Below are 14,941 nucleotides of genomic sequence, written 5' to 3' on the forward strand. Positions count from 1 at the left end.
GTAGTAATACTTCTTAAGGCTTGCTATGGGTTTCCTTATATGTTATTGTAATCCCTTGATATTGATGTTGTTCCTAGGCGTAGAATGTGCTGGCGCTCCAAGATATTTGCCTCCTTTTTGCTTCCAGTCAATGCTATTATGTCCATTTTGAAGTGGCTTTCAAAAGGGGCGTAGCTGTGTACATCATTGAGGATTTTAGTTGGTGGGTTAGTATTATGCAATTGTAGTCACTTTATGGCATCTGTAGTTTGCCCAATGTATTTTTTCTCTTTGTCAAGACAAGTGATGAAATAGATAAAATTCATTACCAAAGTCTCCTTTTTGTTTTTGCCGCTTTGGTCTGTCTCTGCAAGGTTTGTGGATACAGCGGAGAAAAGTGTTAGTTTAATCTCATGGTGTTCTGAAAGCAAGATTATAGACAATTATGTAAACTCTACTTTACCTTCAGTTTTAATCTTTGTTGGTGTTGGGAAGTAGTTTCTGCCTTTCCATAATGTTCTTCAGTGAATTTGGGATCTATCTTGTGCGTCACTTTTTCAATTGTTACTGGCCACTGACCTGCAAGTATACATCTTTGAATTGCTCAAGTATGTTATCCGCCTCATGTGTGTCCAATTGGGAGAGCTCTTCGATGTCAACATTGAATGCGAAGTATAGCATTATCATGCAGTACGTCAATGAGCATCTGTGCCATCAAACGAGTCATTTGTTCGTTGACTGATTTGTTTCCACCTGAGAGTTTCTGTATAATGTGCTTAATTAGCCCATCTGCGCAGTTGTTGGACCCCTTTGGTTTGTTTACCAAGATTTGGCACTCTTGTCATTAGTGGATGATATTCTTCATGAGAATTGAATCTATAGATGTATTATACTGGTAGTACTCCTGCTATGTTAGCTCTTCGCATTTGTTTGTCGTTGAAGAATATCTTCATTGGTTTTTTATGCGTCTTGGAGGCGCGTTCCTATTCATCGCCTTTCTTTTGAATTGTTGGAAGAGCTGCAAAGTACTGAATATTTAATTTATGAAATACGGTCGAGGCACATTTACTTCGATGTAGGGTAGCCGAAATGTAAAAGCATATAGGTTTACCTCTTTTGCACTAGCCATTACTTTGAGTTCTCCTTTTGTTTTTTATGGGCTGCTTGATCTAGCAAAATGAGCAATGCCAACTCAGTTATGTTTTATTACATTTCTTTGATTTTATTGTATGTCGGCCTTATTTTGTTATCTATTCTTAGCAAACTACTAGTGGAAACGTAAGAGTGGACGTGATGGTTGTTTTAAAGAAAATACCTCTTTTATTCCAATGGTGCAATGTATGGCGTGGATACAACGTCAGTTAATTTTATGCCATCCAAGATACGAAGGTTCTACGACGAGTAGTCACTCGAGAGAGCATGACATACGTTAGTCCTAGAGTGAATGACTGTTGCTCCATTGGCTGCCCCGATCATCAAGTTGATATTCTCTCTGTTAGCATGATTTTTGCCCCGATTGCCACATGAGGAACTTCGTGGAAGTCTGGGTCCATGATCCAATCTTGTAGTTCACCAATGTTGGTGGCATTCGACACGACTTGGACTGGTATGATGTCGGAGTCCACGAATCATGATGTGATTATTGCATCGTTAAATCGATGTACATCCTGTGTGAGTGCATAGAATAGTCATCTCTATGTCGATGAATGTTGTTGCCTCCTCTTCTGTGATCATGAGGCCACCGAGGTATCGTTCGATCTGCTCTTTTATTGGTGGTGTTGTGCGAATGATGTTTAAGAGCACATTAAAATCTGGATCTTCCAGGTGTCATATGGAAGCATGCATGTAGTGAAATTCCCCATTGTCCAGAAGGGCGAGTTACTGATGTGGCATTTTTGGCAAAAGTCATTTGCAACGACCCTACATTTGCATACCGGTGGTAGTTGTTGCATGTCACCGAAAAGAATCACCTTCTTGGATTGGAACGGGTCTAGCGTACTATTGTTGTAAACCTCACATAGTTGTCGGACCACCACGTTCATCATTTGGGACGTCATCATAGATATCTCGTCGATGATGATTGTGTCTACCGTAAGTAAAGCAGAGTAGCGTTCATCTGAATTGGCAAGTGTGCTATGAAACACATCGTTCTTCTTTGGAAGGGCGAATTGATGATGGATTGTTGTTGCTAGGCGGCTCAATCGTAGTGCTGCAACACCAGTTGTCACTAACAGAACTATGCATTTTTGGTGCAGAACATGATTGTATGTAATGTACTTGATCATGAATATCGTACCTGAGCTTGGTGTTCCACAAACAATGTGTAGCCTACCTTTTATCTCGAAGATGTTTTTGTAGATAGCACTTTGATCTTCTGTCAGCGTACTATTTTCCATGCCTTTGATTTCGTCTAGTAGTTGCAGAATCCTGATTTGGCTTCTCTCGATTGCGTTGTCGTTGTCATCCTCACAAATGGTCAGAGAAGTATCATTCATGTCTCGCAAAGGACTCTTTTGCAAGATCATGTTGGTTATTTGTTGTCTTGTTTCATCGACAAGCATGTGAATCTTACAGTAATTTGAGACGAGTGTATCGATGTCCTGCTCTGCTTGGATAATCCCATATATGTGACATTCCAAAAAGTACGACCTTGTTTGATTGGATGTCGAGAGCAATTCATTCTCATTCCTCAAGGGGGGCTTCTTTAGCAATTCGTTGAAGAAGAAGCTCTCAAAGTGGTGGGCCGATGAAGCATACGAGTTGTGTGCTGGGATACATGTAGTTCTCGATGCATGGGTTCTCTCCCGCCTTCATTCCTTTTGGGGTGTGAAGGATTTCCAATACTGGTGAAATGTGATGTGTTCTAGTACCTCGGGCACGCGCAATAAGTGTCAATTGGATGCATTATTGCGACACAATAGTTTCGCAAGTATCTTTGGTGAAGCTCCAGAGGGGACGAGTCAATCGAGTACACAGCTTCACTGCGATGGATTGTTGGTACTTGCAAGCATGCCAATGTTGCCTCGGTCGGTGACGTCGGCTTTGACAAGACGTATGCTGAGATCATCTTTAGCTTCAATGGATCTAGCGTCTCAAGACCCAGTCACTTGGCATCCTTGCCATTTAGGTTTAGTCTGCCTACTAGTTTTATTTTCATACCATACTTCAGCAGATAGTACTACAGACCTGTATTTGTGATTCTTTGAATATTCATATGTTGTTGTAATAGTAATAGTACTGCAGCATGACACGGAATGACATTTCAGTGCTTTTGATTTGGGTGGAAGTACAACCATCAATGTGTCTTTGGATCTACTGATGGCTTTGTGTCTGGATGGTCATCAAATGGAAAGCCATACTTGCATTTTCTTGAATTCTGCAGATCACACTTGCAAGAACTGCTACAATTATGGATCTGCTTTCTTTGCACTAGGCTTCGTAGTTTCATCATTTGCTGAAGAAGCATGTGAAAGATTTGGAACCTAGTCTTCTTCATATGGAACGTGGGCATCTATTTCATTTGCAACTTGATCGACATCATCATCATGGAGCCATAGCATAATGTGTGCGTGAAGTGATCCACAATTTTGTATTTCATACCTAGTCAAGTAATGATTGACCCTTCCCAACAAGCCGTTGTCGCTAAAAATATATTGGTGCAAGAACTATTGCAACCTGAGGTGGAAAATCATGGCACACTCGACAAGGCAATCTCTCCAAGTGAATTGTGGGTTGTACTGCTTTACGAGTTGTTCGAGATCGTCGAACTCCATCCATCGCGTGTCTATAACCTCATCAACCGCTGTTAATTTCAAGAATATATGCGGTAGACCCCACTGATCCACCATTTCCATTAGATCCTTTAGGTTTCTTCGATGCCAAGAGGAAGAGCCTGGGATTGTTGCTAGGATCTCGAATTTGATTATGTCTCTTATCAACTCCTCAATTGTTGTGTTTGGTCTTTCACGGCGCTTTTGATCTATGTCTCTTTGAAGGATAGTTGTTTGTGTCCTGTTTGCTACCGTAAATGCTTGACCGAGTTGATACATTAGCAAGAGATACGACTTGTACAATGTGAATAGCGAGAAGAATGTAGACACCCTCATTTTTAAATAGTCATGGAAGAAAAGGCGACCATCGTGCCAACCATGTCCAAAAGTGAAAAGGAATGGAAAGAGTGCACTCTCAATCGTCTCTATCATTCTGTTTCTTGTGGCAATAGCCGCTTGCCCTCTTGGATTTTCTTTTGTACATATGACGATCGACCCAACCTCTCTAGTCACTAGCCTAGAGAACTGTGACTTATTGGGAACTTGGTCAATGCGTTCCAATATAGACAAGTAGTTCCTTTCATGTGCAGCACCCGTCACCTCGAATGGAGAATTGGTTGAGTGTTTTATAGTATTGTTTGCGATAGTGTCTGATGAGACAACACTGATCCCTAGTCTTGGATGAGGTCTTTCCAGCATTGTCTTGTATTGCTTTAACACTGGGATCTAGGAGAGATTTAAAGAGAGGATGTCTCTAGTGGCTATCAAGAAATCTTCGGTGTTTGGACAAAATTTCTCTTCTCGATTCCAACAAATGAGAGGATTATCTAACAATGATCTTGATGCCACCTGCCCTACTGCCAATGAGTGCATCACTCTGCTGATATCTATGCTGACATCTAACAGTGATAGCATTTGCATGTGGAAGACATTTGTGCTAAGGATGCCTTGTATATATTCAACCTCATATGGAACTGAGTATAACTTTTGAAAAGGATGAGAGATGCACCCCTTACAAGACATTTGTGATGCCAGGTTACCATGCGCTTTCTCTGCATGCACATGAAGTAGGATATTGGAGAAGTAATAAGGACGGACTATGTTCGATTCCAACACGTTCTGGAATTGTGAAAGTTTTCTTTTTGTCGCTTGCTTTTTGGTAATCATCAACCACAATGTGTAGCCCGCCTTGGAGCTGCTGTAACTTTTCACTGAAAACTCGGATGATAGAGATGTAAAAACAAAAAATGAAGTACTAAAAGTCTTGTACAACTTTTCTTTTGATCTCAGGGCGAGATTCAGCTTCTAAAGAAAGATATCTTCATCACAATTCTCTCAGGTCTAAAATAGACTGTCTTTTGTAGCTTCCTCTTGTGAGTTGGCGATGGCCTTATCTTCCAGCTCTGATACCAATTGAGAGATCTCATCTATGAAAGTGGAATGGAAGAAGGTGAGAGAGAGAAAGAGCTAGAAGAGAGAGCCACACAAGTTTTGGTGGGTGCAGAACACCCTAATCTTCTATGTAATTCATATATATATGTGTTTGAGTATTTTATATAACCAGGGTTAAGGTATAGTGGCCTTTAACTCCCACATGTATGATCTTTTTGTAAGAGAACTTCTCAATTGGTGAGTTCAGGTTCCAAGATAGTGAGCTCAAGTCAAATTTTGGTGACTCGTTAATGAGAAATGCAAGTGCATTGCAGTATAAGGAGGCTTTAGAGAAGTAGTGGACATCATTGCATGTGAAGGATGGGGAGCTACCTACCCTTGAACTCTGATTGTTATGGTGGGATGTTCATGTTTTCCAATGAGGGCACTCTTTCCTATAGCATCATGCAAATATTGGCTTTGTTCCTACTATGAATTTGTTAGGAAATCGATCAAGCATGAGGGCTACTTATGGGAGCAAATGCATAAGCTTATACGAGGGTTCTACCATCGGTTTGTCTACTATTTGCACTACAAGGTGCCCACTATCATGCCTATGTAATAGGTAGGAATAGGTCCTTCTTTGAGCAAGTTGAAAGAAAGAATTATGATCAATGATTCTAGTAAAAGTTCTACAAAGAAGTTTCTTGATGCTACCCACAATATGTTGAAAGAGGCTAACCTTCACAAACAGAAACACAAAGAGGGTCTCTGGAGATGACAACTATTAGAAGAAAGAGGGGGTTGGTTGTTGCAAGTCAATTAATGGATAGTGATAGCCATAGGCTAGAATATGTTTATTTCATAAATAATCAACTAGTTGGCAACAAGAAATCCTCCTCGGAAAAAGTTGGTGGAGAAGGCATGATTTGTAAGCAAACTAGTGTTCATGCTATTAGAAGAACAAATCCACATAGTGTGGTGACTTGCTTTGGTTACATAGATTCCTCAAAGGCAAGATGTAGAGCACTCATTAATGTGAATTAGATAGAAATGCAACTAAAGATGTGCCTACACCATGTTTCATGGCAAGAAGAGAAGATCCTAATGGTATAAAAAGTGGTTTGTATGGCTTTGCAATACCTCTATGTCTTGTACATGTCTATTGATGATTAGCCTATCTTGAGCATCCTTGCCTTGGTGTGTGAAAAGATACTATTGGAGCTTCCATGAGTGGACAAGAACAGAATCTATTGGAAAAATCAGGCTTCACAATTGAAGGGGATGAATGTATGCATGTGGAGGGATTAAGGATTTCAATAGAGAGGGCTCAAAAGAATTAAGGCTTGAATGTTGATGTGGCCATGGAGAAAATTATAATTTTAAATGAAATGCATCTCTTTCCTATTCTAATAGAGGGCTCTATTTCTAAAGATTTGACATACACAGTTACAATATCAAATTTCCAAGATGATCTAGTCATGATTCCTTGGAATGAGATGCAAAGAAGATTGTATATATTCCATGCAAACGTTTGTACTTTACCTTCATTGCAGATATGGGATTAAGTGGTAAAATCTATGATTTAATGCACTAATCTACTCTGACCAAGTTAGAAATATTCCAAGAACTTCATCCAATTTCCATCTAGAATGTTGATTTTTTTGAATATAGTAAGGACAATTATGTTTGGCTATGTACGTAGATGTGTAATTTAGATGTGTTCAGTCACATACATGGGACTTTTGTGCTAGAATGGTATCAAGAAATATTTTCAAACATGTGATATATATCCACCCCATATATGTGGGCCTATTTTGATGAGGTGGCCATGGCAAATATTTTGTGGACTAGTGGTGGTTATGTATAGATCATTTATTTTGGGATCTAAATTTTGTATAAATATAGGATAAATATATTTCCTATGTAACTTGAGATAGACATTACTGACAAACACTTGCTAAGGTTTGCAAGGTACTCATATTATTTATTTCCATAACTCCATAACATATTTGCTACTATATGTTCGAATCATGTATAACATTCATTAAATGTAATGAATTACATGTCTTCGCATGGATTTCAAATGGTTATCTTGTTCATTGTAGAATTAATGAATTGCACATTTTCCATACAATTCAATTAGATTTCTGATATGATTATAGTTCTATCATGCACAATTTGTTTTTATGCAAAATATTACTTACAGCATAATGCATTGATCTTTTATTTATATCAAGTACATGTACTATTTTTAGTGTAGAATTCCATTACTTTCTATAATCCTTTATGTGAAAATTTAGACGTGTGCAAAACTCATTGTGGTAGACATTGTTGATTTCATCATTTTTATCGATAATGTTTATTCAACCTATTTTACCTCAAATTATTGATATATAGGGTAGTAATGATCTCAAATGGTTATATCATTGACAATATTAGTTATGGCATAATGCATTGAATTTTTTATTTATATCAATGATGTGTTTTGTATGTAGAGTTGCATTGATTATATGATAGCCATGATGTGCACATTTAGAATTGGACAAACTAGTTGTGGTAGACATCATTGAATTTATCATTTTTATTCATAGTGTTTGCACAATCCATTGCCTTGCTCAATCCCAATCACTCAATTTCTAGGAATCCTCTTTGTGTGTGTGTGTGTGTGTGTGTGTGTGTGTGTGTGTGTGTGTACAATACATATTCAAACCTTTACTAGACAATGCAATACTTTGCCTATTCATACAAATTTTGAACAAATCAAAACGTTGTTTAATATTATGATACAATGCTTTGAATTTGCCTTGTGGAATTCCTATGTACTTCAAAATTTATTTATTTTTTAATGAAATCATAGAACTCAAAATAATCCTGCCAATATAAATACCACTTTGTAACCACTGAACATTGTGACACATGTCATAAAAAGTTGAGGGGGAAGTACTAACCTCCCACCATCCAAAGTAACACTTTGTTAGAAGAATATATGCATTATCGATAGGAAGCTTTAGAGCGCACTTCCCCAATTGTTGTCCTTGTCAACAACTTGCTAAAACAACTATCACAATTCTAGATGTGATGTAATGTGCACATCTATTTTAGTATTTTGCCTTATGTCTCGACTTCAATACTATTAGATAGTTTGGTAATCCTACCATTTATCTTTTATCATTGGGTTACGTTGTCCATATTCATCTTCCTTGCTTAATTGATTTATATCCACAGATGGTGGTATTTTCTCCTACACCTCTAAGGTAGAGGGGTTGTCCAATTTAGACACCTAAATTCCAAACAGCCACCAATAGTTTGTTTAGTTTAATCATCCTTCCATTGTAGTCCAAGTGTCGACGATGGGCAACAAACCACATAATAAATAATAGAAAAGAGAAAGAAAGAAAAAAATTAAAATAATAACCAAATACATACATACAAAAGTACACTCACACACACATCTATATATTTATTTGTATATTTATGTATACTTAAAGAAAATGGAAAAAGACAAAGAAAGTACTATTCTTTAATTCATCCTCAAGCTACTAGACCATAAACCTCCACATTCAACCTTGTACTTTAAATGATTAGACTTAGAGAAGGGACACTAATTAAAGGAAACCTTTCTAATTTGAGCAAAGATGGGAAGAAAAAGAATTAGAACCCCAAAAAAGAAGCCACTAGACAAACCAAAGAGAATAAGACTAAATAAATTTGGCAAGTAGAATAAAAAGACTAAAGAGATATCAAGCTAAAAGATATTACCAAAAGAAATAGAGATAACCAAGGACAACTATAAATATGAACCAAACAAAATGACTAACTAAAATCCTTAAGAAAGCTACAATCACAACTACACACATACATGTATCCACACTCATGTGTGTGTGTGTGTGTGTGTGTGTGTGTGTGAAACATCTATACTTAAATGACAATCATCTAACTATTTGTTTGAATAAACCTAAAAGCAAAAACATATACATATATTCATTTATATTACATGGATACATATCTTTATATATTCATAAAAACATTGCCATATACATATATTCATTTATACTACATAAATACATGGATACATATCTTTATATAAAACTACTAATAAAAAAATTTAAACCACAAGGACTAAATCATAAAATCCAAAAATTATATCTATATAGGCACCAAAACCTACAAAGATCAAAGACTTCTATTACTTTGAATTGAAATAAGAATCGAAATAAAGCTAAATGGAAAAGAAAAAAACTAAGAGTAGACACTAAGTTAAAGCCACTAAGATCCCCACAAACTCCTAAACCTAAGTAGAAAATTTTGAATTTGTGATTCGAAAAATTCAGGAAATTCGAACGAATAATTCGTTTGGGGAAAAAAAACGAGCAAAAATTCACTACCACGTCACGTTTTTTTCACAATTCGCCACATCATCCATCAATATTCATACAAATAAAAAGTATTCGTACGAATAGCTTATTCGTACGAATAAAGCTAATAGTATGAATAATTTCTCCTATATAGGCCAATAGCTGTTTGTACTTTGCTCATCTCGTGCTTGGTTCTTGCTAAGCAATAGAGATCAAAGAAGGAAAAGAAAACAAGGAAGGCCTCTTAGATTGCTCAAGCAATCTCTAAGGTCCAAAATAACATGGAATTTTTGTTTTTATATCTGTGAATTCTTAGGAGCTTTTCTTAAAGCTCTTAAGATCTCTTGTGTGAATTGTTTTTGTGGTTTTGTTTGTTAGAGTTCATAGGATCTCTTCTATGATATTTTTTTGTGTTTTTGCTTGTTAGAGTTCTTAGGATCTCTTTTTTTAGTTCTTCAGATCTCTTGTGTAAATTGATTTTATGCTTTTGTTTGTTGGAGTCCTTAGGATCTCTTGTTTTTTATTTCTTAAGATCTCTTATGTAAATTGATTTTGTGTTTTTGTTTGATAAATTTCTTAGAACCTCGTGTAAATTATTTTTGTGTTTTTATTTGTTAGCGTTCTTAGGATCTCCTGTTTGAGATCTTCAACTCTTGTGTAAATTGTAAATTGTGTATTTATTTATATTAGTTTAAGTTATTTGTGTGAAATGTGATTGTTTGTGTTCTTTCTTTTGTGAAAAAATATATAAGCAAATTGTTTGGGTTGTAATTGTAATTCTCTTATGTGAATAAATACTAGTTTATTTCTTATGTGAAAAAAGTTTACGTGAATGCATTTTGTGAAATAAATTTATTTCTTATATGAGTAAATTAAAATTTATTCTTATGTAAATAGTTTTTTAATGAATAAATTCTATGAAATAAAATTATAAACCATTAATGTTGATAACTTGGCAGTGCATCATTTGTATAAGTCTTAGTAAACGCCTTAGTAAATATATTAAATAAATATCATAGTAATTATAATATTAAAAATATATATATATATAAATTCAGATATTTTGTTAAAGTAAAATAACTTCATTGAATAGATAATAAAAAGTTACACACTTTATCCTTTTGCAGCTCCTTGATCTGAGTTATAGATCACATGTTATGTCCATGGGGATCCCCATGCCCATAACTTGAGATCTGTAGCTCGCGGATAAAGGAGCTCTAAAAAGGGAAAGTGTGTGGTCCAAAAAAAATTACCCAATGTATTTCGCACGAATAAGTTATTCGTACGAATAAATTAGGAAAAATCATTGGATTCGTTTTAAATCGGGAAAATTGCAATTTTTCACGTTTTTTCGAATCGAAAAAAAAAATTCGAGCAAATTAATGCAACTTAGTCCTAAACTACTTGGAATCTCTAGCCCGATGCTCTTCCAAGCCTTAAACCAAACACTTTCATCCATCAAAATAGGGAATGAAGGCAACATGCTCTACAACACAACTGGATAACCAACTATTGCAACATAATTACCTAACCGATAGACTAGGAATCCCCACATTGCAGTTACGGTACTCTACGAGCCACACACGAATTAAGGATACAAGTAAAAAACCTAATCATTGCTAAAGTTCTAGAGCCTATCAACTACAAGCAAAGAGATCGTATGGGCAGCATCATAAGCCAAAAAAAGGTCCCTATAAGAGATATCCACTAACCCTGAAGTCATTAAGCAAGAGAAGAAGTTGCCGTTTCATTTAAGCTTCACCAAGAACCATCTTAAGAGTGAGGGAAATCGATAAAATATCAAGCATTACAAACATAGCCTTTTTGTGCAACATATCACCGATCAAAACAAATACTACTTCAAGCTACAAGCATATTACAAACCTTATCATCGCAAATCACTCCTCTCATAATCAACTATGACACTTACCAACCATGGAAAACGCCCAAAACAACTAGAAGAACATCCACAAATCCTCGCTTCACAACCATCATCCAACAAAGACACTAAACCCGATGTAAAACTCCAAAACCTTTTGAGGAAGAACACCAAGGACACTTCTAACATGAAGTACACTTCAAACATGGAATAAGCCTACGAAAGACACCTCAACACGAGACCACCGAGACACAACCTATAGCTACTAACAATGATCCCAATTAGCACTCTACATTCTTACAGAGAAAAATATGACATAGAGCTATGGTCTAGTCACCCAAAGCAAAGAATAAAGGTCCTTGCACCCACGAACTCATCTACAAAGCAGACTGAGCATCAACACTTCTTGTACTACCTATTCACCCAAACCTAAGTTCAATGCCTCTCCCAGGATTCACCAATGAAGCATCAATGCTTCCAGTAAGAGCAAACTAGCCATGAGGAACACCCAGAGATAAAACATTACCTTCTATTTGAGGTCAAGTCAACCATCTATAGAGGAAAAAGGCAAAAACTATGTCGACACTAGGAAAATCATGCCCAATTATAAGCCGCAACCAACTATAAGAGGATCGTTACACCTTAAAAGCAACACTTTGCAATCTGAGCAACACCAACTAACGACAAGCAGGCAACATTAGGAAAAAAAGGAGCTGATTTAAGGTCATTTGGCCAAAATGAAAAATAGCTCTCAACCAATGGCAAGAGGGCCAATGTTACATTGAGGAAATTAGGAAAAAGAGAAAAAAATCAGAAATATCAAAATAAGAAATAATATTTTATGCATGAACAACTATCAATTACAAATAAAATAATCTTTTCGAGATACTGATGATGGGATTCTAAGTGTGACAACGTCTCTCTGTCAAAAGAAGGGCCATTTCTATAGAACTTTTTATACATGCATGAATGCCAAAAGAAGCTAGCATGTATTACAATCCAAAATCATTTCTCAATAGGCATACAATGTGAAATCATATTTACAGCTGGGCCTCAGTCCTTGGATCATCTTTAGGAGAGTCTTGAGATGCAATGTTCTCACCCAGTCGAGCATCCTGAGGAAATTGATGATCTTGTGTAAGGTAGTTCGTCAGTATTTAGAGGTGGAAGCTAAGAATCTTGATGTGGAGGATCAAGTGTAGGGTCCTTAGTAAGGGTCCTTAGTTGGGGGATGAGGGTCCTTATTTGGTCAAGGTCCTTAGGTGAGGGATAAGGGTCCACCACCTATACGTGAGGCTCCTTAGCTTGCTTTGTCATGACGTCTCCCATCATCTTTGAGATTTCTATCTCTTCTTCTCTTTTTTAGATTTCCACCTCAGCACTTTTCACTTTTGGTGTAGAGGAAGTATATTGAAGAAGCTCCAAGATCATCCTAGCTCTAAAGCTGTATACAAAATGTGCATCATAACTATCCTTGGTCATCTGCACAAATAGCAACAAAAATTTAGTTTCAATTTCAATGTTAGTCTTATTGTTATTTATGAATTTTAATACTAGAATGGAAAGGTCATTGATACTTCTAGATTTGTGTATCTTCTATGAAATAACTATAAAAAATATACTTGGTATTGATGAGAACCTCCACCCACAAGAATGTGCATCGTTTTGTTGTCAGTGTTTGTAAACCATGCAAAAGATCTTTAGCTTAAAACTCTGAATTAATATAAAAATAATTGTTCATAGGGCAAAGGATTTCCAAGATTACATCCATGTGCATTGGTTCAATTGCACCCAGCTTATTGGTGTTTTGTGGGCAATGATCCAATGCAATACTCTCTTTAGAGCTCTACCAATTCCATAAATTAGTGTTAGCATCTTTTTCTCTATCATGTTTAGAAAATAAGATACTTCTTCTAGGAAATGGAGAACGAGTTACAAGACGAGCTCTCTATGAGTATGTTTAAGAGAGTTGAAACAAAAGCACCCTCGTGTTAGTAGATGAAGTGCTACTAGACTCTAATGTTGACTACATTTGACGATGGTTATAGAGATTAGCATTTGGAGATTTAATAGAAAGATTTATCCAATTATGTAGATTAACTAAATAATCACTTACTTTGAATGGTAGGGGATGATAATAAGGAAAATTGATTTGAAATCGCAAAACATGAACCGTTTGTCAATCTGGTTCAGTGGTTCTCTAGGATTCCTCAATTTGAAGGAGATTGCTAGGTCCACAATATGTACAAGTCCTTGACCAGACTCGTGTAGTGTTTTCCTAAGTAGGCTGCCAATCAATGGACTAGTTGAGAATGATATAAAAAAATTTGGCTATCTTAAGCAAAATATAAAAATAAAAACTTACCAAAGTCTTGCAAGGATGACTGTATCTATGAATTCTCCTTCCCTATTCCTTAGTGCCTTTCTACAATCCTTTGTAAGGTCAAACTCTCTAATTGAATTTGCATCCTTAAAACTAATAAATATCGTCGGTCCTAGTGTACTTAGCCTCTCCAAAACTTGCATTTCTAATTTTGCAATTTCTCCAATGAGGGTAGAGGTTAGAGGAGGCCTGTGCTCCTTCATTTGTGCTCTTTTCAGTTCTTCAAAATCTATTTTTGCTCTAGTTTCTATGCCGTGTGTCACTTCCATTGTCTTCACCTCGTCTACCCTTGGAGTTCTTGTAGGTGATATAAGCAAAATGTCTCTCATCTTTATGTCAGACCATTCTATATCTTGAATTAGCTTGTTGTATCTCCACCTCACTAGTTTTATGGATGTTGCATCGTGCTCTTATAGTCCACTTCATATGGTACCAATATTCTACCATGAACATGCGGTCTTGAAGTCACCTTTCACTCACATCCTTGTTGCAGCTTTCTTCTAGTTTAGGTATGTCGTCGCATTGGTGCTTTTGCACTCCATTTCATGGTCAATCATTCATCATTTTCTCTTCTAGTATTTGGCACTCCTTTCATTTTATTTCACCATGTCCTTTGTCCTTATGTTGTTAACTCCATTTCATGAACATCATATTTTTCTCCTCTTCACTGCTATTGCATCCCTTGAAGCTCCTTGCTACTATTGATCTTCTTTCAGTCTCCACAATCAAGCACCCATTCTTGGTATCTCATTTTGTTATGCTTGTGAGGATGCACCCCTCAAAGATCCTTACTGTCATCTTTCTTTCAATCTCACACAATTAGGCACCCCTTCATAAAATGGCCACATACACATGATAGTTAGGAGTGAGAGGAGTGAATAGCTTGGCCCCATTTTCATTTCCTTGCTTTTCCTTCCTTGGGTTATTGGCCTTGCACCACTTCCTCCTTTGACCTTTGAGATTCAACCTTAGCCCTTCACATTTTTCACTTTTCAATGGCAGTCTTTTGTTGCCCTCTTTTGATGGTCACTACCGACTTGACTCTTGTGAATACATATAGGAACAATGTAGTTCTTTGAGACCATATCCATTCCTATCATATACTTTGGTTTATTGCTCTCATCCCTTTGAATGCAACTTGCAATGATTTGGGACTTTATCAATATTCCATATCTTTATAACCTCCATAATAGCTTTTCTT

Source organism: Dipteris shenzhenensis, chromosome 27 (genome assembly GCF_047967505.1).
Source record: "Dipteris shenzhenensis isolate YYH24624 ecotype China chromosome 27, Dip_SZ_1.0, whole genome shotgun sequence".
NCBI lineage: Eukaryota > Viridiplantae > Streptophyta > Polypodiopsida > Gleicheniales > Dipteridaceae > Dipteris > Dipteris shenzhenensis.